The sequence below is a fragment of the Marmota flaviventris genome, chromosome 14 (assembly GCF_047511675.1).
Source record: "Marmota flaviventris isolate mMarFla1 chromosome 14, mMarFla1.hap1, whole genome shotgun sequence".
Lineage (NCBI taxonomy): Eukaryota > Metazoa > Chordata > Mammalia > Rodentia > Sciuridae > Marmota > Marmota flaviventris.
Window position 1 is genome coordinate 28,536,663 of NC_092511.1, and position 26,680 is coordinate 28,563,342.

Genomic DNA, 26,680 nt, shown 5'->3' on the forward strand with positions numbered 1-26,680 from the left:
AAGGCATCATCTTATGTTCCAGGACATTCCAGAGGAAGGGACAGATGATCTGTGCTATGATGGCACTCAGGGTCTGGCATGTCTAAACTAACACCAAAATGTCATATTACTTTTAAAGACCTCGGGGGAAAGATATTTAAGAATTTATCATTTGGAGAAGTTGCCTGGAGGACAAAGAATTGGACCTTCCCTAGATATAGGTTATCCAAGGCCAATCTCCTTTCCAGGATATTGTACATCTTACTGGGTGCAAGGTAAGACTGTCTCCTGAAGCTGCTTGCATTCATAAATATCCTGTTTCCAGAAGATCGGTCAAAACTGGGAGAAATGGAAGGGGGTTGCAAGATGGCAGAGCAGAAGGAGGCTCTCCTGTTTGGAACTGGAATAGCAAAAATACTGCTTCATAACAAGGTAAGTATCTCAAGAAAACCAATTTAAATCAATATTTGTCAGAGGTTAGAGGAGCCCAGAGATTCCAGGGTAGTGAAAGGAGGCTATCAAGTAATACACCTGAGCCCAGCAGTGTCCAGGGGGTTGGGTCACTGCAAAAGGAGGGGCATCACAAAGGGAAAAAGAAGCAGGATGGATAAATTGGCACACAAAGAGCTGTGGAAGGCAGCCTGTACTCAGGTGATTTAAAGACTGCACAGCCAGCTGGTGTTTAAAAAGTGCTCTGTGTTTCTCAACTCCTACGTGAAAAACTGAGGTGGAGGTCCAGCTGGAGGAGTTTACGCTGAAACTGGTTCCTATGGAAATGGGAGAGTCCTTAGCAAATACTTCCACTCTGTCACAACCAGTGCTCACTGCATGACCTAAAGTGCACCTGGCAAATCACGATCCCAAAACAGTTATAGAAAAATAGTAGATTCAGGGAGATTTCAAGACAGTGGTGCAGAGAACGGTGTGACCTGCTCTTCCTTTGAACCCTGTGGTTTAAATGATCAGTAGGGGGAATTGATGGGGTGGGGGTGGGGGGTATGATTACATTTGGGAATAGAGCCTTGGAAATTCATATGTGGGCAGGGAGGAAGGAAGCTATGGGAAACCTGCTGTGTACCATCCACTCAGAGAGGTCTGTCATCCCGCCCTAGAATAGAACTGTGGGGAGATGCTAGAAACCCAGATGCCCAGCCAAGGTCAACATCTACTGAGACCTCAGGGGTACAAGGATTTAATTGCTCTAGAGTAGATATTCGAACAAAGGTCTGAAGTTTCATTTAGAGCTCAACCCCAGCAGCCCAAACTCCCCAAATAGATCTCTATACCACTTCCAACCAGGAATAGCATCAATCTAAGGCACCGAGACAAAATCCCAATAGAAGGAACTGCCAGTCCTATCGCCTAGAGAAGCTAAAAGGTATTGCAACCAGCAACACTCCAGCCCACTCCAGCAGGCAGTGATGAAAATCACAAAAGGGTGGCTTTCATATCACCCAGCCCTGGCTCCCTCTAAGAGGCACAGAATCCAAGTGAGGAATGGAAGGACCCTCTGGAACTGGGCGTAAATACTCAAATTCAGCTACCTCAGTGGAAAATTTCAAGCATCTTTAATTAAGAATTTTTCTTTTCTCTTTCTTTTATTATTCATTTTTTAGTTGTTCTGGCTATGTTTGTTGATTGGTTCATATGTATACATATACACACGTGTTGGGGGTTTCTATTTTCTTATTTTATCATTTCCTTTTATTAATCTTTACTCTTTCATTTTGTTTTTCTAAGAAGTAGTGATTGTTTTGTTTGTTTCTTAAGCCTTTTTGTTTGTTTGTTGATGTTGGGGGTTGGTGTTGTTTTTCTCTACTTCTTTGGTTGTTTCATTACTCTGACTCTTCTCTCCCTCTAATAGTGAAATATTTCATTCTCTGACTTCGACTTCTTCACTTCCTCCCTCTTTAGGACCTTCATGTGCTTCCTGACTTCCATTTTCTCCTCTTTCACCTTTTGAATATCCCAACCTTCCTTTTGCCTTTGTAACTCAATGTCTTTACTCTTAATGGACTCCATTTTTAACAGTTGTTTAAAATTTGCCAATTTAGCCCTGGCAAATTGAACCTGTGAAGCTGAGAAGAGTGAAGAACTCTTTCACTTGAAATATGAAATCTGAGCTCTGGGATAAGAAGCCTGCCTGATACTGAGAATGAGGAACTGAGACTAATTAAATTCAGACCAAATCTGGTGACCCCTGAGTCATCTCTCCCAAGCCCAGAAAGGGTTGAAGGATAGGCTGATGCATTCCACTCTCCTTCTCCCAACTCATGGTCTGAGATTCCCAGAAAGAATTGGACCAGAGCTTCTAGACCAAAAAGGAGTGAAACCTTACAGTGAAACTCTGCATGCAGACTCCCCTAACAAGTCTGACCACTTTGGGTCAGAGCTGAGAATAAACAAACTACACCATAACCAGGAAAAAAGCTTTTCATTTCAGAAGCCTCAGCAAGAAACATAAATAAACAAATAAACTGATTCTGAGAAAATGGTGGAGGGGAAATAGTGTCTTGACTTCTCTGCATCCCAGAATTGAGATAGTAGAAGAACCCCTGATCTAAGAGTCAAATATAATTTAAAAGCAATTGTACTTTCCTTATTATCTAATTTCTCAATCAATTCAAGAAAATACTCAAATTTATTATTCAGACTAGTGGACTGCTAGAGAGTATTGTTAATAAGGTTTTTCTAAGATTTATTAATATAAGACATTGTTCTGAAATGGCTGTAATTACTGGGGATTTTTATTTGTCTCAATGTGGTGTTAGAGCCAGGACAGAGTAGAGAGTTCAAATTGAAAACATTGACACCAAGACATTTGCCCAACCTAGGACACATAGTAAAGAGAAAGAAGCTCACTAAAAATCCCCTATATAAAAGTAGAAGAGATAATCATCCTAGAAGATGTGTAGAAATGTTAACAATATGAAAAATTGAGGGAATGAGCCACCCCAAATAGCTCACAATACAACTGACCCTATTGACAACACAGTGGAGGAAATGCCAGAAAAAGAATTTAGAAAATTGATAATTAAATGTTCAATGGACAAAATGATCTGAGGAATGAACTATAGAGAATACACAGGAAGGGTTGGGGATGTGACTCAAGCGGTAGCGCACTCGCCTGGCATGCGTGGGGCCTGGGTTCGATCCTCAGCACCACATACAAACAAGGATATTGTGTCCACCGAAAACTAAAAAATAAATATTAAAAAAAATTCTCTCTCTCTCTCTCTATCTATCTCTTTAAAAAAAAAGAGAGAATACACAGGAAGAGAAAGAACATTTTTATAAAGAGATTCTGAAAGAACCAAACAAATCCTGGAAATGAAAGCCTCAATAAAACAAATTAAAAATTCAGTTGAAAGAATCTCCAATAGATTAGACAATATTGAAAGCAGATTCTCAGACCCTAAGTTAAAATATATAATCTTGAAAATAAGTCAACAATAAAGGAAAGATATTAAGAGACCATGACCAGAATATTCAAGAAATCTGAGATAACATTAAGAGACCAAATCTAAAAATAATTGGCATAAAAGAAGCCACCAAAATACAAACTAAAGGAATGCATAAACTTTTCAGTGACGTAATATCAGAAAATTTTCCAAACCTTAGGAATGAGATGGAAATCCAAACACAAGATGTATTTAGAACCCCAAATGGACAAGCTCAAAAAATATCCTCTCCAAGACACATTATAATTAAAATATCTCATATAGAGAACAAGGATAGAATGCTAAGAGCTACAAGAGAAAAACAGCAAGTCACATTTATAGGTAAGCCAGTTAGAATTTCTATTGATTTCTTAGAATATACCTTAAAAGCTAGGATGGCTTGGAATAATATATACTGAGCTCTGAAAGATAATGGGTGCCAACCAAAATTGCTATATCCAGCGAAATTATCCTTCAGAATTAAAGATAAAATTAAAAGTTTCCATTATAAGTAGAAACTAAAAGAATTTATAACCAGTAAGCCAGCACAACAAAATATACTCAATAAATGTTTCCCATAGAAGAAATAAAAAATAAATATCAAAGCCAGCATATGTATGATTCTCTCTTAAAGAATAGTCAACAAAAAGAAAATCAAGTCTGAATTAAGCATTACAAATATATTTTTTAAAAGTTAGGAAATAATAACAAATGGCCTAAGCTCACCAATCAAAAAATATAGATTTGAAAATGGAATAAAAACAAAACCCAAACATATGTTGTTTGCAAGAGACTCAACTTAGAGGCAAAGAAATTCACTAGCTGAAGATGAAAAAATGGATAAAAGATATACCATCCAAATGGAAATGAAAGAAAGCAGTAGCTACTCTCATATCTGACAAAGTAGACTTCGAGCCAAAATTAATCAGAAGAGACAAAGAAAGTCACTTCATACTAGTTAAGGGAATCATCCAACAGCAAGATATAATGATTGTAAATATTTATGCCCTTAATATCAGTGCATCTATGCATATAAAACAAATCCTACTTAATATGAAGAATCAAATAGACCCCAATACAGTAATGCTGAGTGATTTCAACATATCCCTCTCACCAATAGATAAGTCATCCAGACACAAACTAAGTAAAGACTCTTGGGAACTAAAAGATGCTGTTAATAAAATGGACCTAACAGAGATCTGAAGAACAATTCATTCACCAACAACCAAATTTGCTTTCTTCTCAGCTGCACATGAAACCTATAAAATAAATCATACCTTAGGACACAAAGCAAGTCTTAGCAAATGCAAAAATAGAGATAGTTCCTTGCATCTTTATCAAATCACAATGAAATGAAATTAGAAATCAATAACAAGATGAAAAACAGAAATAATTTGAGCTGCTAGAGATTAAATAATACACTTTATCAAGAGGAATGGATCATAGAAGAAATCAGGGGAGAAATCAAAATGAAAGAAATGAGAACAGATATACAACATATCAAAAACTCTGAGACATTATGAAGGCACTTCTAAGGGAAAATGTATAGCATGGAGTCACTCATTAAAAAATAAAAAGATCCCAAATAAACAATCACATGTTCTACTTCAAAGCTCTCTAGAAAAGAAAAGACACACTAATTCCAAAATCAATAGAAAACAGGAAATAATTAAAATCAGAGCCAAAATTAATGAAATTGAAAGTAAAAAAATACAAAGAATCAATACAAGAAAGTTTGTTCTTTGAAAAGATAAACAAGATTTATAAACCCATAGCTAAACTAACCAAACCAAAGACCCAAATCAACAAAATTAGAGATGAAAAAGGAGATATCACTGCAGAAAAAGTTCTAAAATCCAAAGGATCATGAGAAACTATTTTGTAAACTTATACTCCAATAAACTAAAAAATCTAGAAGACATTGACAAATTTCTAGACACATATGACCTACCCAAATTGAATCCATGAGGATATAGAAAACCTAAACAGACCAATACCAAGCAATTATATTAAAACAGCACTTAAAAGCCTTCTTTCAACAAACAGGAGTCCAGGATGAGATGGATTCTCAGCCAAGTTTTTCCAGATTTTTAAAAAGATCTAATGTCATTCTTCCTCAAATTATTCTATGAAATAGAAATTGATAGAACACTCCCAAATTCATTCTATGAAGCCAGTATAACCCAAACACCAAAATCAGACAGACATATCAAGGTAAGAAAACCATAGACCAATATCCCTGATGAAGTTAGATGCCAACATCCTTAATAAAATATTAGCAAAACACACTAAGAAGATAATACATCATCATCAAGTGAATTTCATCTCAGGGATGCAAGTTGTTTTGACATATGCAAATAAATAAATGTAATTCACCACATAAATAGAAGTAAGGACAAGAATCATATAATCATCTCAATAGATGCCGAAAAAGCCTTTGACAAAATCCACACCCATTCATGTTAAAAACACTGAAGAAGCTAAATAAACCAAGATTTCCTCTCACTCCAATTATAACGGCAATCACTAAGAATACAAATAATAATACATGCTGGCAAGGATGTGGGGGAGGGGGGAATTACACTCATATATTTCTGGCAGGACCACAAATTCACAAATTAGCACAACCAATTTGGTAAGCAGTATGGAGATTCCTCAAAAAACTAGGAATGGAACCACCATATGACCCAGCTATCCTATTTTTTGGTATTTATCCAAAAGAACTAAAATTATCATACTATAATGATACAGCCACCTCAATGTTTATAACAGCACAATTCACAATAGCCAAGTTATTGAACCAGCCTAGGTACTTGTCAACAGATGAATAGATAAAGAAAATATTATATATATATATATAAATGTTATATATATATATATATATATATATATATATATATATATATATATATATATATATAACCCTGCTCTGCATATATACATGCTAGAGCAAAATAAGGGGGGAAAGGTGGAGGATCCCATGAAAATAGAAGTGAAATCTAAAGAGCAAGAGAATCAAAGGGGAGGGAGGAAGAATGAGGAAAGGAAGGAACTTTGAAATAAAATTGACAAATTATGCTAAGTACATTTATAAATAGACCACAGCAATTCTGCCTTTCTGTATATCTATAAAGCATCAATTAAAAAATAATAAATAAACATAAGAAATATCATTAGAGTGGAAGAAGGGAGGGAAAGAGGAAATAGTGGGAACTGAAATGGAGCAAATTACATTCCATGCATGTATGATTATGTCAAAATGAATCCCACTATGACGTATAACTATAATAGACTAATAAAAAACATTTTTAAAAACTTGGAGAAGCAGAAGGGCCTTCTGGGAGGAACTGAGACTTGACTTGGACCCAAAATGAGGATAGATTTTAAAAACCAGACGCAGAACACAGTAATTGAATATCTTCTCACTAAACGTATGCAGAGCAAGTTGGCTAGATGGGAAAGGAGTGGACACTGGATAAATGCATGAGAGAAGTGTTCCACTAGAAAAGATTTATCAACCGACATTTAAAATGCTTATGCTTGAAAAAATGCTTGTGAATACTAATAACACCATTTATAACACTCTACTTTCATCCAAGCAATCTCAGTAGAACACTTAGAGTGAACAGATCATATCTCTTCAAATGGTTGCATGCTCTGTAGGGAAATGTTGGTATGCTGGTTAAGATTATAGAGTATGTGGCCAGGTGAATTTGGTCTGAATGCAGTGCAGCTATGTGACCTTGGTGGAGATTGTCTAAGTTTCCAGAGCCTGTAGGATGAGAAGAGCAACTACATCCCAAGGATGGGATAAAGATTCTACAAGAAGATATATACAAGGGCCCTTGTGCAGTGCTTGGTAAACATTAACTGTTATTATGTTCCCAGTAAAATAAAAGTTCTTAAAATTTCAGGGAAATTTTCATTACTGTTTCAGTTTTTTTTTTTCCATCAGCTTTGAACAACTTCATATTCCTCAAAAGCAGTTAACTTGTTTTGTTTAAACAACTTTTTCCCTTCACCTGAATAGATAGATTGTAGAAGACTTCTATTATATTCATAGTTGCTCATTATCTTCTGAATACGCTTTGTATATTTTGGGCAATCAAAATGATGATGATGATGATGATAAGCCTTCCTCCCTAAAATGAAAGTCAGAACTAAATTTCTCAGCTAGACTTGAGGCATGGAAGCAGACACAAGGGTACACCAAGCTGACACACTCACGTAGAGTTTCAGTTGATAAGGGAAAACTGAAGGCATTGACTTCCTCAACTGTGGCCTTGAGATAGATGTTGAGCTTTTTGAAACAAGAATAACTTCTGAGGTCCAGGCCGAAGTATCATCAGTGCAAGCTGCACACAGCATGGGAGCCATAGTGTTAGAGGTGGGGCAATCCTTGCTGTGGAATTTCTTCTGGTACAATGGGACATGGACTTGTTGCTGAGTCTCTGGTTCTTCCAGAGACTCTGTGAGATTCTCAATATTCTCTAAAAAAATCCATGTCTTGCTTAAACTAACTAGGATATATTCTGTTATTTTCATTCATCAAACTTGCCTGTTGCATTAACTCACTGGAAATTCCATTGATCAGTTCAGCCACACCTTGACCTTGTGTTCTTACCTCTCAGACCTACTAAGTATCATGGAAAATACTAATGAGGACTTATGGATGGTGAGATTGGATGTCATAGGGAGAGGACTTATGAAATGTCTACACTTTCTCTTATGATGGTGCATTTCCATTTGTTCTCTCCCCTAACTGAATGTGCCATATATATCCCCAGTGAGTTCATTATTAGCTGGGTGATTTCGTTAACAAGCAAAGATGAATAGAACAAGATGCCACCAAAGTACATACCACCCCTCTCTGAAGCAAAATATAGGAATGAAAATTTGTTTTACATAACATATTCATTTTCCCTCTTTTCAAAATTGCTTTTTTGTGGAACAGCTATTTCACCTAAAAGGAAACAAAAACATAAGAAAAATTACATATCTAAATACATTTATAAATTCGCTAATGATTTTTAAGAATAACTATAAAAGAAAGTAGAACCAATAAATTAGTTATTTGGACTACATATCCTATGCCAAGCAATTTTGCTTACTGTTTTCACTAAATTAGCCAAAATCTTTGGTTACTATGTATTACATCATCTCCAACTAATCTTGGTTCAAAGCATATTTGAAAGGACTACAAATTGATGGAACTTTAGAGAATTTGGATTACCTAAAAATAATCTAATACCCAAGTAATTCTTTCCACGTTCACAAGTGCAAAACTTAGAAGAGAATTTCTTTTTCTTTTTTTATTTTTAAAGAAAGAGTGAGAGAGAGAGTGAGAGAGAGAGAGAGAGAGAGAGAGAGAGAGAGAGAGAGAGAGATTTAATATTTATTTTTTAGTTTTTGGTGGACACAACATCTTTGTTTGTATGTGGTGCTGAGGATCGAACCCGGGCGGCTGGCATGCCAGGTGAGCGCGCTACCGCTTGAGCCACATCCCCAGCCCCAGAAGAGAATTTCTAATGTTTATACCATTTGCATATTTTAATTTTTTTCCCTATGCTTATTCACATCTCCAAAGTAATCGGGCCTAATGATACCATTCAATAGGTGATTGGGGCATTTTAAAAGTAAGATTATTCAATACATACTCAGATCTTTAGTGAGGACTTGTTAAAGAAAAATGCATATTAAATAATGAAATAATTCATTTATGAGAAACTGAAGTATTGTCTTTGAGGTGATCATTAGTATCAGGGTTCCCTTTCTGCCCTTGGAAAGGGCAACTTGCAAAACTCAATAGTGCCCCATTGTGGTTCTGTGGGACAATTGACATCAGGGCTTTGCTATTTTAATTTCTGTTTTGTTTTGTTTTCTTACAATGGTTCTTCTTTCTATTAAAAAAAAACCTTTCTTTAGAAACAATAAGTTTCTTTTAAACTTGAAAAAAGGAAAGAACTGATCATATCCATGCATGTATTAATAAGGCATTATAGGTGAATTTAATCTTTATTGGAGATAAGATACTATTTGCATTTACAAACTTGTATATTTTAATGACTATTCAAAAGAGTAAAGAGAAATAAAATCTACTTGTTCAAAGTGCTTCCTCATATTTCCCATACATGATTCACCAAAGTTAAGAATATTTGCATTATAAAAAGAATATTACACACACACACACACACACACACACACACACACATGAAAAACCTCTTCTCCTAAAGGTAAGGGACAGAAATGGGCATAAAATATATTAATTGGCACCCTATTTTCAAACTTCATATCATGATTAAATCAATTAAATATCAAGAGAACTGTGTATATAATAATTCACATGTTTATTTTTACTCCTAGTAAGGAATGTCATCTCCAGGTCTAAATGAGAACAATATCTTGGGTCTATACTTGGAGTCTGTGCCTGAGTCTTCAAACCCTGCTGATAAAAATTTGTACCTCATCTGCAGTTCTGTCTATCTGGTTGTTTCATGGTTCTAATTAATTTTTTCTGCATATTAAAGCTAGGAACTTCTTCCTTTTTTATTCCCTCTCTTCCCCATTACCCCAATATTTGAGGGCAGCTTATTGGCCTTTCTGGGTGTTGTCTTTTTCAATTACTCTCCAGGACTTTATAAAGACTTTCTCATAAGACACGATTTTATCTGTTTCACACTCCCCTGTTGCAATCTAGACAACCAGCTTAAAGCTTAAACTAAAATGTAAAGGTGGAATAATATGAAATAACAAAAAACTCCCAGCCAGATGAGTTTTTAAAAATTGAATTTCCATCAACATATTATACTATCATGGTCAAGTCAGAGAAAACTAGAAAAGAAAATTTCAAAGTAGTAGTAGTCCCATCATAATAATAGTAAGAACAATATATTTTTAGAAGACACGAATGAGATGGAACTCTTTTAAAGGCTCAATGATCGAGTGCCCCTGAGTTCAATTCCCAGTAACCCACGCCCTCAAAAAGAATAAGTAACAACTGTTAAAGCAGAATGTGTCTAAAGAATGTGCAACATTTGTAAACATTAAATAACTGAAATATTGATGGAGCTAGTAAAAAATTGTGCAGAAGCTACAGAGCAAAGAATCATAGATACAGTGGCTGGAATTACAAAACCAAACTCTTGTGAAATTAATCAGAGATGACCATGATGAAAGAAGATTTTTTTAAAAATGAAATACCTATAAGTACTAGCTAAATCTCAAAATGCCAACAGTAGAGAAAACAGCAGGAAAATTTAAAAAATCAACCTGTTTCCTGATTTGAAGGTTAATTTCAGCATGTTATTATTCAGCGTATTAAGAGAACCCATTTACTTCCATGAAGAAATAACCCACCCTGACGTACAAAATTGTCACGATTTTACACTTTAACCAAAGTAGGATTTCCAGGCTGCCAACAAGGAACATTTAATGATCTAAGTGATAAGAACAAACTTGGATCTTTTCGGTTTTTTAGACTGGCAAAATGAAGAGTCTTACAGGGGGAAAAAAATCTGTAAAATAGAAGAGTGATCTTGACTTGTGGATCCTGTGCACCTCATTAGGGGACATGATAGGCCAGTGGCCTGGGCAGTCTGCAGGGCTGCCTTATTCTCCCAGAGAGGGCTGCTTTTCTGCCAAGTGCCCTGTGGCCTCTGGCCAGGAGACAATTTTTTTTTTTTTTTAATTTCCTACCTTGGGATTCTCTTGAACTCAGGTAGTATAATTTGGGCCCTATATCTACAAGAGTTATAAGTCCCTGATTACAAATTCTCAAAATAAATGCCTTTTTTTCACCACCCAGAGACTAAACTAAAACAAACAAAGTTCTATGTCATCTTCACTGATGAATGTAAGTCATCCTAATCCTCCTCCCTCTGAGGTTATAGTCCTACAAGAAGCTGGGGACTTGGTTATCTTCAGTAGATCCTAGTTCTTGTCCCCTGTCCCCATGTGTTAAAACCTAAATCCCTAGATTACTGAAACTGGCAACCCCTCCCTGACCTGGTCCCCCAGGCAAGCTGCTGCACCAGCCCCCATAATACCACTCTGGTTTTTATTTCCTTTGATATGGCCTCTGGAGACTTCTTATACTTTCTGCATATTATATTTGCCCAGAGTTTTAAACAAATGCCTAATATATTGTCTAGATATAATTTATGTAGCTATTGAACTACTTGGTTTTTTTCCATATAATTACAAATAAGCCTTAGGTAAATATCTCTGGATCTAATTGTGAAACCGTGTAGCTATTTCCTTGGGATAGATTTCTAATAGTGGATTGCTAAGTCAAAGCGTATGCACATTTGCACTTCCACTGTAGATAGCATTCTACCACCTTTTTCCCAATATTTATCTATTGTGTCCTTATTTTAAACTTATTGATGGACTTAACTTGTATTGTCTGGTAGATTTTAAATGTGATACTCAAAAATCCATCACATTCCACTTATCTAAACAAACCACTGAATAAAGATCTGTTGGCTTGAATTAAGCCAAAGTTTGGAGTTTTAGGGTTCACAATCCACATTAATGAACTTGACCTTGAGTTTCACTGAAACTCTGTTTTAGCTACAGCACACACACACACATACATACACACACACAAAAGGCCTTGCAATGCAGTTCCTGTCTATCAGGAAAATGGAAGATTAGAAAACAAGGAAGAGAGGCCAGAGAGATAGAAAAAGTAGACAATAAGAACCTGAAAAATGCTTAACTTCATTAGTCATTAGGGAAATGCTAATCAAGACCACAATGAGATACCACTTCACACACACCATGATGGTTAAATAAAAAGACAACAGCAAGGGTTGATGAAGATGCAGAGAAATTGGAAATCTCATACATTGCTGGTAGAAATGTAAATTTCTTTGGATAATAATGTTCATCATATTCCACTATCATTTCTAGCCTCATGCCCCCTCCCTTCCCTTCCTACCCCTCTGCCTATCTAGAGTTCATCTATTCCTCCCACACTCCCGCTTCATACCCCACTATGAATCAGTTTCCTTATATCAGAGAAAACATTCAGCATTTGGTTTTTTGGGATTGGCTAACTTCATTTAGCATTATCTACTCAAGATATGAATTGGTGTGAATATACTTTGTATACAAGCAGAGATATGAAAAATTGTGCTCTATATGTGTAATAAGAATTGTAATGCATTCTGCTGTCATATATAAACAAAAAATTAATTAAAAAAAGAAATGTAAATTTCTGCAGTTACTCTCAAAAACAGTTTGGCTCTTTCTCAAAATGTTAGAGTTAACATACAACCCCCAAATTCCACTTCTGGGTATCTACCCCAGAGAATAGAAAACTTATTTCACGCAAAAACCAGTACATGAATGCTCATAGCTGCATCATTCATAATAGCTGAAAAGTTTGGGGGAAAAAAACTTAAATGTCCATAAACTAATGAGAAGATAACTAAAATGTGGTCTATCCACACAATGAATATTTGACCATAAAAAGAATGAAGTATTGATACATTCAATAACATGAAAGAACCTTATAAACATTGTGCCTCGTGAGAGTCATACAAGACCATATGTTGTATGATTCCGTTTATATGAAATTCTCAGAAATAGTCAAATGCATGGAGACAGAAAGTAGGTTGATGGTTAGCAGGGCAGGGAAGAAAGATAATGAGGAAGGAATGTTAATTAGTACTGAAGCTTCTTTGGGGATGATATAAATACTCTAAAATTAGATGGTGATTGTTGCACAACTCTGTAAATATACTAAAAGCCACAAACTTGTATACTTTATACATGCGAACTTATGGCATATAAATTATAACTCAAAAAAAGAAAAAGGAGAAATTAGAGAAAGGGTCCGACTTCCAACTTGCTTTACCCTTCTTGTAAGACTCCACGCTCCATTAAATTACTATTCTTATGCATGTTCAAATCTCTCATCAAATCATCGACCCAAGAATAGTTTGACCCTTTCTTTCAAATGACTAGAGCTCAGATGCAATCTCACTTCCTCTTACCTCATTTTTTTACCTGCTGTTTACTGATTTGTTTATTATAGCAGTTTATTTACTAATCCTTGATCTTTAATCATTTCTCTATTTTCTGATTGGGCAGGCTTTGCACTCTTTGCTCTGCAGAGGAATTTAATACCACATCCCTTAGGCTTTTATTGTTCAACTCCTTTCTTTATACCACCTGATTCTTTGCAAAAGTCTTCACCAGCAGGGAGAAGGGGATTTTATCCTTCTATGATATATTCATAAACATTTGCATATACGAAAGGTCATAATATATCACAGATTGTGTCTGTAAAATATAAAATTTGAATGACAAATTTCAACTGATGTGTTCAGATGTTTCCTAGGCAATGAATCTCACATTGTATGATCTTCCTTAAGCACCCTCTCTTTCACTTCTTCATCTCCAAACCCACCACCACAATTAGAAAATAGGTATAATGTAGATATTTTCCAGAGGATGGCATAAAAAATAAAATTTATTTATTTTTCTTTTTTACATGGCACTTTGTAGGGAATCCAGGGCCTCCAGCATCCTAGGCAAGTAAGTGCTCTACCACTGAGCTGTATTTACCCCCAACTTCAAAACCAGAATTTTAAAAACCTACATTAATCCCTCTTTCCTCTGCAATGCTAAATTCCATGGCACTGTTCTTCCTACTTCTTCTTCCAGAATTTTCTATCAATCTCATGGTGAACTTAACAATAGCTGTTCTAAAATGTGTTTACAGTTGCTCTGTATGGGCACTTCCGTAGGAGTTTCTAGAGTATTAACTAAGCTTTGTGGTGGAAAGATGCGGAATTGGATATATCCCCATTGGCTTTGAGAGTGTTCCCGAGACAGGGCAGTGGTAATTGTATTGTGATACATGAAGAAAAACTGCATTGAAGAAGCAAGTCAAGAATCTTCTAGATGGGAGAAGTTAGACCAAGTGAAGGATTGAACCAGTTGTTCAAAGAAAAGGAAGTAAGCAGAGACCTGAATTCTTAGAGCCTGGGAAACGTGATGAAGAAAGTTTATTTTTTTACTCTTACCATCCTATTCTTAGAGATGCTAAAAATTCAGCTGGCACGAGACCTAAGTTTAATTTTTCTTCCCCCCAGTATGCTGTCATGCAGCTTTCTCTTGTATCTGTGTGGTTTTATGCATGTGCTTGGATATTTTTCTATTTGTTTCCTCATTCTCTCTCAAGAGCCCACTCTGAACCATGAAGTATAATGACAGGAAATGTACATTTGTTCAAGATAGCATAGAAGCAGTTTACATTTTTGCTTCACTTTGCCCAAAGGGGAGTTATTTTTTCCTTTTAAGGTGTTTCCAACTGCAAAATTAAGGGAAGAGGGAGGCCAGGCCACACACGAAGAATTTGCACTTCGGTTGACTTAAATTCACTTTTAAATTTAGAGCCAGAAAGCTGGAAACTAAAACTAACAGCAGTGCTGTTGGCTATATGTGGTAGGAAATAACCTTTCCTTTGCTGAAATCATAAAATAATTGATCATTTGATGATGAGTAATAGTCTTTTCAAATAATGTTTTATTAACTCGGTTTCCAAAGTCATGTCTCAAGACAAATCCTAATTTGTTTAATAGGCAGGAGAGCCATTGTTGTGGTAGAGGGAAGAGATCATATCCCAAACACTGGGACACCAGGATAAAAGCTTAGCGGTCAGAGTTAGAGACCCTCACATGCAGAAGAGATGTTATTAGGGCTTGAAGAAAACCTTGGGAATCAATGGTCTGATAAAGGAGAAGTAAAATAAAAAAATAAAGAAGTGGCCAGGAATGAACCCTGAGGACACCAACGTAGAGAGAAAGCAAAGAGAGAAATGCCAACGGAGGAGATGGAAAAGGAGTGGTCAGGGACAAAACCAGAGAAACCCTGGAGGAAGTGGGCAGGCATGTCAACTGAACTGAAAGGCCAAACAGGAAGTGAACAGTAAAGGGGCCATTACCCAAGCCTCTGGAGGTTGTTAGTCAACTTTCCATTTCTGTGACAATATACCTGAGAAAAAACAACTTAAAGGAGGAAAGATTTATTGTAGCCCATAGTTTCTGAGGTTTCTGTCCATGGTCAGCTAGCTCCATTACTACAGGAAGTGGTGAGGCAGAATATCAAGGTGGAGAAGGTATGGTGAAGCAGAGGGGCTTACTTCAGGGCAGCCAGAAAGCACAGGATTGAGGGTGGGGTGGGGAAAGAGGAGAAGATATAGTTTCTAAGTGCACATCCCCAAGGACCCACTCCCTTCTATAGGTCCTACCTCCTAGTTTTTACCACCTCCCAGTTGTCCTTACCGCTATGAATCCACTTCCCATGGACCCACCTCTGAACACTGCAGTACTGAGCACAAAGCATTCAACACATGAGACTTTGGGGAACATTCCAGATCCAAACCATAACAGAGGTCAAGGGTGACCTCAGTGGAGTCAGTTGCAGAGACATGGTGAGAGCTGAAGCCTCATAAAAAGAGGTAGAAGAGGGCCTTTAGAGTGACGGCAACACAAGATGGCAGCCATAATACGCTCAGACGATTTATGAAACCCAAATATGTAGCTTTAAAATAAAATGTGAGCCTAAATACCCAGCAGCACCCCATTCTGTAAGATTTGTAACCAAAATTAAGAAGACAGAAATCAATAGTTCTAATGGAATGGTGGACCCAAGAGCCATACAGGTGCTAGCAAAATGGCAGAATTGATACTGCATCAAAGTTGTTCTGCAAGAGCTGCAGCACTTAGTGGTCTCTAAAGAAAATATGAAACTCCCTCAGCCTCCTGAAGGACAGTGTTACAGCAGTTAATCAAAAAGAAAAATCACAAGCCCTACCCAACCATTCAATTTAAGCAGTCTTCATTTTCCACAGTAGAAAATTTTCTAGATACGTCTCTTAGACCTCAAAGTACTGGCAAAGAAGCTCCCTTTCAAAGGCAATTTATCTTAACATACTGTAAGTGATACTAATTTTGAGTCCATTTGAAATACACAAGTTGTTCTATAACAAAAAGAAGAAGAAGAGGTAGAAGAAAAAATGAGAAAATGTGAACTATGCATATGGGCAATTTTTTTTTAAGTTTATTGCAGTGGTAGTTGAATGGGAATGTCAATTCAGGGTAGAAAGTTATTTTGGATCTGATTTTCAAGATGAGAGATTCTAGAGCATGTCAGTGTGCTGATGAGAATGTTCCAGAAGAGGAGAAATTGATATTGCCAGACAAAGAGGGTTTAAGTCCAAGTGTGGAGCTTCTAAACCAGTGAACAGAAAATGAAAGAGGAGCAGATATAATTTCTGAAACAGAAAGGAAACATGAAGCTCTAAATGTAGATGTTTTGTAGATTTTATTGTGGAACGGTAAGATAATTTTGTGGAATTGCTTTTTCCCCTTCTAAAGAAAACGTGAGGCAAAAATTAATAGCTGAGAATGAAAGTTAGGGAGTGGTGATATTGATGGCTTATAGACAAAGGGGCAGGTGTGAGATGGCTTTTTTGATAAGTGGAAGCACAAACACATGAGGGTAGAATAGCAGCAGCAACAGGATGCTAAGTGTCCATGAGATGGACAGCCATGATTTTAATGTGAGAGAAGTGAGAACATTGCATGTCCTGCAACTCTGGTGCAGGTGAAGACTTGTTGGGTAGTTGGATTTAGCCACTCTTGGAATTCAGTTAGATGATCATGATGGAGAAGAGTGATTTGAGGTATCTAGTATGCATGACCACAGAATCCAGTCCTGATAAAGGCAAAAATGTAGATATGGGAATGGTAGAAAATTAAAAAAAAAAAAAAAAAGATAAGGCCATTGAAACTGAAGTTGCAAAAATATTTTTTAAATGGTTGGAGCACAGGTATTACAGCACATAAGATGAATGACAGCAACAGTAATCAGAGCTTGGAATTGAAGTGGTACTTTCGAAGTCTTAATAATAATGATGAGATTAAATTCCATAATGACCTTGGGAATGTATGGATCTCTGAAGTTTTCTTGATTTCCTCTCCCAAACTTCATTCTTTGTCTTGTCTTAGGGCCATTATTGGTTCCTTCTGGTCATTCATGTCTCACCTTAAGTGGCTAAATCATCCTCTCCCTCAACCCTGTGGCTCCTACCACTGTCTATAACATCACCTTTAAATTTTTTTCTCTCAAAATTCACCTTATATTATGTTCTTTATTTATTTGTCTCTTGTCTAAACCTCTTTAAGCATTTCTTATTTGCTGGGGAGAAATTTTCCCAGTTTTTATTTATCCAAAAATGTTTTTATTTTTCCTTAATTTTAAAATGATATTTTCAATGGATTTAAATTCCAAGTAGACTTGTAGATTTTTCTTTAGTCACTTCAACAATGTGTCATCATCCCATTGTTTCCTAGCTTCCAGTAATTCTCATGACAAGTCAATAATCATTTTTATCATTGTTTTCCTGTATATAATGTGGCTTTTCCCCCCGCCCCCGGATGAATTTTGAGCAGTATATCATTATGTCCCTAAATGTGTTTTTCTTTTATATCTATTCTGATAATTTTTGTTTTGTCATTTATTCATTAAAAGTTGGAATATTTTGACCAATACTTCTTTAAGTGTTTTTTTTAATCCTCCTTTTCTCTCTCTCTCTTTTTTTTTTTTTTAGACTCCAGTTATATATATGCTGCACCATTTGATGCTATCCTACAGGTCACTGAAATGTGTTCATTTCCCTCCCCTGTTTTCTGTGCTTCTGAAACTCTTTCAATAATTTTACTGACATACCTTGAAGTATATTCACTTGTGTCCAATCTGTGTTGATCCCATTCAATAAATTTGTAATTTCAGATGTACTTTTCAGATCTAGAATTCCCATGTAATTCTTTCAATTTCACATTTTCACCTTGTCTACCATTATAATTACATGCTTATTTAACATATTTATCAGAATATTTTTTTACAGTTCTTGTCTGCTAACTCCAAGATCTGATTGTCTCTCACCCCTTTCGTATTGGTTGTTATTGACTGCCTCCCCAGCCCCCACCCCTTGCTCCACTCTTGTCTCTGAATGACATTTCCCTATGTTATTAATTTGTATAGCATTTTTAAAAATTGTATTTTGAACATTATGGATAATACATTTTAGAAACTCTCGATTCTGTTATCTTCCTGTGAAAATATTGCTTGCATTTTCTTCAAACAATTAAGTTATTGATGGATCAAATATCTCTTGAAAAGGTTTTGTTATGTTTTATTTTTAAGTTTTGTAAGGATCATCTATATAGGTTTTTCTATCAATCTTATGGTGGTTTTCTTTTTCTTTCTTTCTTTTTTAAAAATATTCTTAGTTGTAGATGGACACAATACCTTTATTTAATTTAATTATATGTGGTGCTGAGGATCGAACCCAGTGCCTCATATGTGCTAGGCAAGCACTCTACCACTGAGCCACAACCACAGCCCTATGGTGGTTTTCTTAATACTGGAAAGTGGTTTTTATTCTAAGTCATAGTCTTTCTGTGGACTCAGTGAAAAACCTGAGATGTATGCTGAGCCTATCTAATTCAGCAGGACATGAGATTCAAAATCTGTCACCCTGGCAGTGGAAATCTGCAGAAATCTCTCCTTGACTTTTTAAGTCTTCCTGCTGATGTTTTTTTCCCTGAGGATTCTCAGAATCTCATTCCATACAATCACGTTTGAACATGTGCCAAAAATTTGAAGGGAGTCTATAGATTTAGGGTTTCCCCTTCTATGACTCTCTTAATCAAACATAGGTTCTATGCTATCACCCAAACTCTTTCTTTGAAAATTCTTAGCCTTGGGTAGAGCATATGGAAGACTAGCTTTTCCAGAAGTTGAGTGCCATTGCTCTTTTTCATGTGCCAGAAGAAGAGGATTTTGAGATGGCCTAATAATATTGTCAGGTAATAATCATCTTGATAACATACATGAAGTTTTGTCCCCTGGTTTGGACATGGAAAGTGAGGTTCTTTATAGAGGTTCATTGCTTTTCTTATTGCCTATGAGCCTTCAACAGCCACAGGTTCACCCAAGAAAACATTTGAAAGAACTGAGAAGTGCCCTAGGGTGTGGGATGGAGGGAAACTCCTAGTGCTTTACTGTTCAGAACTTGAATTCTAAGTCCAGCTAGCTACTTCCAGTAATTTTCCAGGTAGAAGAGGAATGTACATGGAAAGGAGAGGTATTTGGGTAGATATGTTGATTTTCACTAACTCTTGATGTTTGGGGCTATCATTTGACTTAGGCTTCTTCTTTCTTTTCTTTTTCTTTTAGTTGTAGATGAACACAATGCCTTTATTTTATGTGGTGCTGAGGATCGAACCCAGTGCCTCACACATGATAGGCAAATGCTCTACCACTCAGCCCAAACCCCAGTTCTTACTTAGGCTTCTTATGTGCTTCTGTATATAGAGGCCACACTCTGTCGCTGAATATCACCTGTTGGCCAAAACCATTAACTTTTCAGAAGGTATCCTAATACTGCCACTATGAATGAAAGAGTAGGAACCCTACCAAACTTAAATATTTTTTTAAAAAATCCTCAAATGGTATTAAACAAAAATCATGGAATTAATTTCAGTTTCATAATAAGGTAGGACACTGAGCATTCAGTGAGGATCAGCCACCCACTTCCTAAGAATGGATTCTGTTTGAGCTGCTTAGATTTAGTGTGTGGCAACAGAGCCCTTTGATACCTACATCTATTAATCATACCTTCAGTCACAAGAATCACATGATCGAAATTCATTGCATGTGGGCAAAGGGCGTTTTTCTCAGTGAAATTCAAAAGCAGGTACTTCCTATGAAACAGTTATTTACTGAGATCCTTGAGCTATTAGTGTCAAGGTAAAATAGAGTGGTCAGCAGTTTATCTAGCGAATTTTTGATAAGTAAATTAAGCTATTTCCAGGCAGTAAAATATCTGTCCCTTTTAAAGGTAGATTTGTTTTGCCATTGTTGGGGTTTATTCCAGAATAGCCTGATGTTTAGTAACTGCAGGTTTTCAACATATGTGCTCAAATAAAAATCTTCCAATTGCTATTATTTTGTGAGCCACTAACAGGATAATTTAACATAGTATATTTCTTCCTATCTCTAATCATTTATTTATTCAACATTTACCAAGTTCTGCCTATAATCCAATCCAGGCCCTGAGGATAGACAGGGACTCAAGGAATTCACAGGTACTCAGAAATCCTTAGAGTAAGTGGCACACGTCTAATAGAATTGTCTTCAAGGTCCTGTGGAAACCCAAAGAGGAGATGATGAGTATGTAGAGAAGGATGAGCAGCAGTGTTCCGGGCTGAATCTTGGAAGAAGGACATTCTGTGAGGGGGGGTGCACCTGTAGGACACAGGCAGAACAGATGCTCCCCATGACTGCGCCAAGGGCACAGGAGGATGGGGTGGGAAAAGTCTGGGTAGTCAAGGGAAGCACCTTAGGACTGCTATGACACACCCAGAGGTTTGGATGTCCTTCTGCAAACAGTGGGAAGCATTAGAAGATCTTAAGTGGGATTTAAGCAGAGTAATGCTTACAGATTCCTCTGGGAAGAGTGGGGAGAATGCACTAAAGGAAATAATACTAAAGCAAGGAACAAATCAGGAATTTATACAATTTCCCAGAGAAGAAATGATGGCAATATTATCTAGCCATTGAAAAGAAATAAAGAACTGGTCCATGCTACAACAGGGATAAACCTCAAAAACGTTATGCTAAATGAAAGTCACAAGGGTCACATATTGTATAATTCCATTTGTATGAAACTTAACAGAATTAGTAAATCTATAGTGACAGAAAGTTGATTGTAACCAGAAGGAACAGAAAAAGTGGAATGGCAAAAGGTGTGGGGTTTCTTTCTGGAGTGATGAACACGTTGATTCCGGGGAGTAGATACACAACTCTGTGAACATAGTAAAAACCATTCAGTTGCACACTTAAAAGAGGTAGATTTTATAGTATGTGAATTATACCTCAATAAGGAGTATTTTTTTTTTTTTAAGAAAAAAGAGAATGATGAAACCAGATCAAGAGATGCACCAATGCTCTGATTCCAACCTGGCCATCTGTGTGGATAGGGCTACCACAAATCAGGACAGGGAGTTAGAAGGATTACAAGCTTCTTTCTGCATGTTTTGTTTGAGATGTCTACAAAGTTGTATTAGTCGCCTCAGACTGCCATAACAAAAGGTCATCAATTAGGTGACTTAAACTACAATTTTTTTTTTCTTATGATTCTGGAGGCTCTAAAGTTTAAGGTCAAGGTACCTGCAGATTTGGTTCCTGGGGAGGGTCCTCTTCATGGCTTATAGATGGTTGTCTTCTCTCTGTTCTCACGTAGTAGAGAGAGAGAGAGAGAGAGAGAGAGAGAGAGAGAGAGAGAGAGAGGGAAATCTGGTCTTTCTTCCTCTATATAAGGACACTAATCCCATCATGAAAAACCCCATCCCTGTGACCTCATCTTAACCTAATTGCCTCCCAAAGGCCCATCTTTGAATGCCTAGTCCCCACTGGGGACTAGGATTTCAACATATTGATTGTGGGGTAACAAAAATATTCAGTCTTTAACAGCAGTATCACGATGATGATAAATAATAGCTAAGGGAACTTATAAGAGAGTCTAGAGATAAGAATTTGAAAGAGTTCATCATATACTTGGTATTAAAACTACGAATGTGAATAAAACAAACTAAAGAGGAAGATGGAGAAGCAACAGTTGGGGCTAGACCACTAGGAAGGCCAGAGCCTCAGGAGCAGACAGAAGAGCCACCTGAGGAGGGTGAAAGGAAGCTGTCAGGAAGCAGAGATAAATAGACAGCACAAACCCACCCAGTCTAGCCAGGTCACGGGACTGATTTGAAGTCACTGAGAACAACAATTTTGGTAAATCAGGGAAATTGGTGTTCAAGTGGGCCAATCCTGGACTGTGCACAGTGACAGGACCCTCTAGCTGGACACCGAGCCCTGGTTTGGGGGCTTTGAAGCAATGCAGAGGACTCCTGCTCACCTGTCCCGCGTCTGGGAACTTCATTTTATTCCAAGTGCCATTTCATTTTGCTAATGAAGTGTTTATGTTCAGCTTTCTTCAGAATTAGGGTTCATTTAGTTCAAGTGCTTTGTAATTAATCTCTTATGTTAATTAATCGTTTTATACATTAATACATCCCACAAACGTGAAAGCAAAACATTTTTCTTACTAATAAATCAAATTAAGCTTCTTCAAACAAAGGGCAGGATGGAAGGAAAATACCAAGAGGGATCAGGCCACAGAAGACTGATCTTTGCTGAAAAACTCTCAAGTCTGCTTTCAAATTTGAACCTGGAAAAGCAAGCTCACCCAAGCCATATCTTTGCCCACTCTGCTTAGTTAGCAAGGAATCCTTTCTCAATTAGCTGTGGTTCACAAGAAGGAAGGACGGAAGGAAGGAAAGAAGGAAGGAAGGAAGGAAGGAGGGAGGGAGGGAGGGGAGAGGAAGAGAGGAGAAGATTTTTCAATATTCTTTTTTTTTTTTTTTAACTAGTCTAGATTTCTTTATTGGATTTTTAAATGTGGAATTATGGACTAACAGCAAATACTGCCAAAGCACATTCTGTGGCTCATGTCATTTATTCTTACCTCTCAAACAATAGACAAGCCTTATACTTTCATCCTGCTTTATGATTTTAAAATCCCTTTCATGTATTTCACCTGTGCTAATCCTTTTGATGACTAAGGGTGTCTACAGCAGTCAGGGGCTGCCGTTTGCATTCCAAACCTTGACTTTGTTTTCCTGGTTGCTGTCACTGGGCATGCCACTTTGTCCCTCTGCCTGCCTTTTCTCACTTCTAATATGATTGCTACTCACTGGAGTTGCTTAAGGATGAAATGAATTCATATAGACAAAAAGCTTAGAACTGTACCTGGCAAAATAGCAAATATTATTAAGACTGCAGTTCTCATTATTTCGTTATTCCTGAGACTAGAGGCACAAAAAGGCAAAGCTGCTCAAACTATAGCAGAATTTGGATTTCTCTCTGGTCCATTAGTAGCTCAATGCTTTCCACTGTGCCAATAATTGCCGGGGCTGTGGCACACAACCCAGCACTCTAGTCAATGTACCAGGGAGAACTCCAGGTGGTGATAAACCGGTGGGGTGCTATATGACCAGGTTGCTGGAAAAGCCCCTCCATGCCCCTAGCCGGGGTAAGAGACAAGCCTGGGGGCTGTGGGTTAGAGTCACTCTTGGCTGGGTACCTCCAGCTCAGGGATGCAGCATAAACTTGGCTGTTCATAGTGCTATGCTTAGGCGCAGCTTAACCTGTCTCTGGTTTTCCTTCTAAAATAGTGCTGTGGTCTGAATGTGTCTCCCCCAAAGCTCACATTAGAAACCTAAGCCCCGATGCCATGTGTGTGTGAAGAGGTGAAATCTTTGAGAGGTGATGAGGCCACAGGGGCTCCACCCTCATTAATGGATTCACACTGATTATAAAAGGGCTAAAAGTTGCAAGCTCATTCTCTTGCTTTCTCTGACCCTTGCTACCTCCCACCTTCAGCCATAGCATGACGTCAAATGCCGCCACCTTGATCTTGGACTTCCAGCCTAAGTTTCTTTTCTTTATCAGTTACCCAGTCTGTGGCAACACAAAGAAGACCAAAACAGATTCAAAGATACAAGGCTTTTTTTTTTTTTTTTTTTTGCGGGCGGTGGGGGCGGGGTCCCCTGGTACAACTTGCTTTTTAGACTGCTTTTTGAAAACGTTGCAATTTCTGCTGCTTGCTATATAAGTAGTACATGAGGATGCCAGACTTCCCTTCCTGGTACTGAATGTTTTGTTTAAAAACATCAGAGTCAAATACACAGGCTGAAAATGGTGTTTCGATATATTTTAATTTGTATGATTTTTAAATGATTCTTTCCATGCTTATTGCCCATTTATTGTAGGTGTGTGCATGTATACACACATATGTGTATTGTTTATGCCATTGGCCTAGCTTTTCTATTTGGCAGTTCTTTTGAGGTTTTCCTGGTGATTTTAAGCATTCATATATTTTAAGAATATTATCCCTTTATCACATTTATTACAACTATGTTCTCCCGTTTGGCCATTTGCCTTTTAATTTCTTAACAGTATATGTGTTTTGGTTTTGAACTATGTTACAGTTTCTTTTGTGATTTCTTCCATGCAACTTCAGTCACATCCCCGCTCTGACTTTGCCCTTCCAAACAGAACTTCTGTACATCATCCTGCTGATGGGACTCTGAAGGCCCCTCCCACAGTGTCACCACCTCTGCCCCCATCTCCACCCAGATTCAGGTGTCACCTATGCCTGCATGTCCAAATAGTAATTTGCCTTTCTTTTCTTCTTTTCTCTCTGTCCTCCCCATCTCTTTCTTTTTGACATTAAGACTAAAACATTACAACGGATATGTGTGACTCAGGCTTTGTGCAGACCTTTAAATCTCTTCTATAAAGGGGCCCAGGCCATTTTCAGTATCACTTAGAAGGCATCCGAATCCTTCTCTTATGCATGTGGTGGGGAAGTTATTTACCTCCAGACATGTCACATGGTACTGCTTCCGTCGAGGTCTGGCTTCTCTTTGCTTCTCAGTTATGTGGGTTTACAAGCCAGAAGAGTTGGCCATGGGAATTTAAAATCAGTAGGACTGGGGCCGGGGTCATAACTCAGTGGAACAGCACTTGCCTGGCATGTGTGAGGCACTGGGTTTGATCCTCAGCACCACATAAAATTAAATAAATAATAAAAATAAAGGTATTGTGTTCGTTTACAACTAAAAAAAAAATCTGTAGTACTGCAAATTGGTGCAACCACTCTGAAAAGCAGTATGAAGGTTCCTCAGAAAACTTGGAATGGAACCACCATTGGACCCAGTATGTAGAAAGAAAAAAAGGAAGGAAGGAAGGGAGGGAGGGAGGGAGCAAGGGAAGGAGGGAAAGAAACTTAAAATCAGCATACTATAGTGACTTGGCCACATCAATGCTTATAGCAGCTCAGTTCACAATAGCTAAGCTACAGAACCAATCTAGGCGCCCTTTAATAAATAAATGAATATATATATATATATATATATATATATATATATATATATATATATATATATATCACATTTTCTGTTATATATATATATATATATATACATATATATATATATATGTATATATATATATATATATATATATATATATATATATATACACACACACACACACAATGGAATATTACTCAGCTATAAAGAAGAATGAAATTATGGCATTTCCAGTAATGGATGGAGCTTGCAACCATCGTGCTAAGTAAAATAAACTAATCCCCCAAATACCCAAAGGCCAAATGTCCTCTCTGATATGCAAATGCTAATGCACAATAAGGGGGGGAGTGGAGAATAGAAGTATTTTGGATTAGACAAAGGAAAATGAAGGGAAGGGTGGAGGGATGGGAATAAGAAAGACAGTAGGATGAATCTGATATAACTTTTCTTTGTTCATATATGAATACACAACCAGTGAAACTTCACATTGTGTACAACCACAAGAATGAGAAGTTATACTCCATGTATGTATGAGATGTCAAAATACATTCTAGTGTTGTGTGTAACTAAAAAGAGCAAATAAAAAATTTTTAAAAAGAAAAAAGATGAAGTTATGTAAAAATATGTTCTTAGTAGTTATTAAAACATAAATCATTTAAAAAGAAAGCTTTAAAATTTACTATGTATTTCTTCTCTATATCAGCAATACGTATTTTTTTAAAAAATTAATTCCTGAATATCCTGATCCTATCCACAAAATAACATATGATAATTACAATTAACAATTTGCAAAGCAATTAACAGAGCATAGGGTGTTTTGTTTTTTAATCAATATCTCATTTGATATTCAAAAGATTCAGGCAAATTTTTTTTTCACTTTACAAATGAAGAAACTGTTCAAGAACAAAAAACACAAATAGAAGTCTTCTTTCTTGCACAGACCTATTGTTTTCTATTTCTAATCCATTTTCCCTTCATGACACCATCTTTTTTCTTTTAAAGTTTATATATATACTTTCTAAATATCATTTTTTAAGAGAGAGAGAGAGAGAATTTTTTTAATATTTATTTATTTTTTTTTTTTAGTTTTTGGCAGACACACATCTTTGTTTGTATGTGGTGCTGAGGATCGAACCGGGGCCGCACACATGCCAGGCGAGCCTGCTACCGCTTGAGCCACATCCCCAGCCCCAGAAGTGAAATGGTAAGCGTTTTGATCAGAAACCTTTAAAGAAAGCGCTTTAAAGAAAG

General features: G+C 36.9%; 1 pseudogene; it reads left to right on the plus strand.

Moving 5' to 3' along the window:
- Positions 1 to 345: 345 nt before the first annotated feature.
- Positions 346 to 16,221, plus strand: LOC114091042 (ubiquitin-conjugating enzyme E2 variant 1-like; annotated as a pseudogene).
- The last annotated feature ends 10,459 nt before the right edge of the window (positions 16,222 to 26,680 follow it).